Source organism: Myotis brandtii, unplaced genomic scaffold, assembly GCF_000412655.1.
Source record: "Myotis brandtii unplaced genomic scaffold, ASM41265v1 scaffold174, whole genome shotgun sequence".
NCBI lineage: Eukaryota > Metazoa > Chordata > Mammalia > Chiroptera > Vespertilionidae > Myotis > Myotis brandtii.
This window is the reverse complement of record NW_005356437.1, coordinates 2,821,958-2,825,244: the sequence shown is the minus strand read 5'-3', so window position 1 is coordinate 2,825,244 and position 3,287 is coordinate 2,821,958.

Here is a 3,287-nt window from a genome sequence, read left to right as displayed (position 1 = left end):
GGCAAGGTGTACCCTCAGTTAACACAGGGCAGGCCAGTTCAGGCCAGGCCACTGTGATCCCACATGGGCAACCCCATACCCCTTGCCCCTTCTCATATTGGCAGGGTAGGGGAAAGGCAGGTGGTGAGGGGAGCCTTCCTGGGCAGGAGAAGGTTGGTAGGTGCTGAAAACTGGTGGGTCTGACAAGTGTATGTCCCTGGTCATGACTGGCAGGATGAAAAGGTGAGTGCTAGGGATCAAGCTCACCTGTCCTCTTGTTAATTCTGGGCCCTCCACATTTAATTTGTTCCCTCCCTGGCTGTAGGTCTATGCAGATGCCCCTCTGTGCCTGATCTGGGGTGAAGAATTTGTGGTGGGGTTTCCCCTTGTGGTGAAGCCCAGGCAGGCCCCAATGTCCCCTGGCCTAGATATGAGAAACTATTTTGCAGCACTCCACCCAGGAAACCATGGAGGAGTAGTGGACAAGTGCAGCTTCTCCATCTCCCTGGATGGGGGCAGGTGTACCAGGCCATCAGTGGCCAGAGCTGGTCTAAGGTGACAGTGGGTACAAAGGAGTCTGTACTCCCAAGACCCTGAGATGACCTTGGCAACCCAGAACTCAGACTCAAATCTGTGGACTCCTCAGCGTCCTCCCAGGCCTCCTCCACGGAGGGTCCCACAGTCCCATTCCCAAAGTAATCTGAACCTCTACTCCCTCTACCACTAGCTACATGGAGGGTAGAAAGTTAATCGTTACATATTTGTAGGAATATTAGAGAAAACTGTGTGTTGTTTGACTTCACACTAGGCCATGAGCATCTCTGCATTTTGCTTCTGTTTTGTTGGAACTATATGCCCCATGTACCCCAGGTATCCTGCGGAATGGTCAGCTCCACTGTCTCTCCAATTGACTTCCCTGGTGCGGGCCTGTCTTGTCCTCTCCAGCAGCTCCATGTCCAGCTGGAGTATCTGGAGCCATTGGAGCAGAGCTAGAAGGTAAGGGGACTGCAATCTAGGAAGACTATCTGGAATGGGGTCATGGGCTGAGGTTCCCTTCTAGGCAATAACATCTTTCCTGACTTTGGAAGGCACAGGGAAAGTCGGGTATATGCATGAACCTTTCTCTATTCTGCTCCACACCAGCTCCAATGCCAGAGCCTACCAGCCTCTGTGTTATGACTACCAAAAACCTGCTGGGGAGGAGAAGCCTAGCTTCTTGGGGTTTCCTCCCCAGATGGTGACAGAACAGCTGCTGCTACTGGGTCAGTGAACCTGTCAGTGAGGTGGGGAGAGCCTTTCCTTTGTTATCAGAGGCCCCAAGCCTGCGTTTCCTGATTCAGAATCCATGATCCTGATGCAATTCCAGTTCCCCCGCTTTCCAGGTAACCTAGCAACTTTCTTAACCTCCAAGCCTTTGGTGTCCACACGTGGGCAGTAGAGCTGGACACGAAGAGGACCTGCTGGGCAGAGGTGCTGTACAGATCACTGAGGTGGAACAGATAGGCAGGTGGGTGGGCCCTGGCCTGTTGGTGAGAGAGGGTAGCTCCCTGAGCAGCTGCCAGCTCCTGGGTCACTCTTCTGGTTGTCTAACCTGATTTAAGGATAGAATTTAAAGTAGCTGGAGGACTGAATGAATTCCATATACTCTAAATGCCCTCTCCTGCTTTTCTCAGCTGTGGTTTGTTGGGTGAAGTTGATATACTGGTAATTCCAATCCAAAACAAAGATGTGATATTTCAGTTAACCCCTAATGGCCTTCATGCCTTTGAGGACATTCTGGGATGCAGCAGCCACAATCAAATGCTGCTGGGGTATGGACAATTAACCAAATACACATCCACCTCATTATTCTCCATCTAACATTCCTAAACAACAACCACAAAAAAGTTTTTTTGCACAATATAACACCACTTTTGCATAATTCATGCTTAAATTCGTCCTCATGAATGTGAGCCACATTTTTTAAAATTTCATAGAACCAGTACTACCACATAATATATGTTCACTAATTTTATCAAAGTTGTTTTGAGTTGCCCTAGCATCTTAATGTGAAAGTCAGTTTTATATTCATATTAACTTTTGTTTTCTCCCAGATCAAAATATTTATTTTGGCCATATCTAGGGATATTTCCCAGAAAAAGTTTCCTTTTTGGCTGTTAGTTAGTTCGCTTCCTGTCTCTAACTTTATGGCGACAATTCAGAAAAGATTAGCTATAATCTCCATGCTGCTGGTTTGTTTTTCATTTCCTTGCATTTCAAATCCTGTTCATTTTTGTGTGTTAGCCTCTCACATGATAGGCAGATGCTTGATAAATGTTTACTGATTTGATTTAATTTAGAAAAACACCTTATGAACTAAACAATATAATTCAATTAGCAAAATTGGCCTCAGATTGCTTTAACCTTGTCACTGAATGTTTATCAAGTCCAGAAAGTACTGCATGACCCTGTGTACAATGAGTCACTTTATTCCCCCACCAAAGGCAGAGATAAACATTGAAGCACCAGGAAATGAAGAATGGAATCCACCTCAAAACCACCAAATTCCCAGCCCATTTAGCCTTCTTGATAAAACTGGATCATCATTTCTCATTTTTCCATTTACTTTCAAATACATCCAAATTCATGTTATCTGATTCCAACCCTGGCCAGAAGATTTTTACAATTAAAGGCATAAGGATGAGTTTACTGCTAAATGTTGAGTAAAAGCAATGAGGTTAAAAGAGGTTTCTTGGCACTAGCCAGGGCAGAACAGTGGCTTCTTTGTCTTTGATTCTCTGGGGCTCGGCCCTTGCCTCTTCTTGGATAACGCATTGCTCTTCAACATGCTGGGCGTCAGCCAGGTTTGGTCCTCAAACCTCCCCATGAGCTATTCCCTAGGGGCAGCCCCAAGCCAGTGGGGACCACAGTGACTCCCTGTCCTCAGATGTCAGGCTTCCAGAAAGGGGCCTGCCCCATTTTGTAAATCTAACACCTGATATAAAATTGCTAATTACAGACACCAAATTCTCTCTCCTAGGAGATCTGAAACTGCAAGCTACTCTTTGTTAAGACCTTTTATTTTCATTGGAAAGCCCTTGCCAAACAGTGGCCACATTTCACTCTGTCTGATTCGTGCTTTTTATCTCTTCTCAACCAGACAGACACATAATGCTTCTCTTGCTGGATGACCAGGCATCCAGGGCTGCTTGTACACCAAGCATGTCAAACTCAAAGGTTAACATGGGCAAAATAAACAAGGTTTAAGTTTATGTGGGCCGCAAAAAAACAAAAGCTTCAATTTTCATAGAAACGTGTGTTTATTTCAG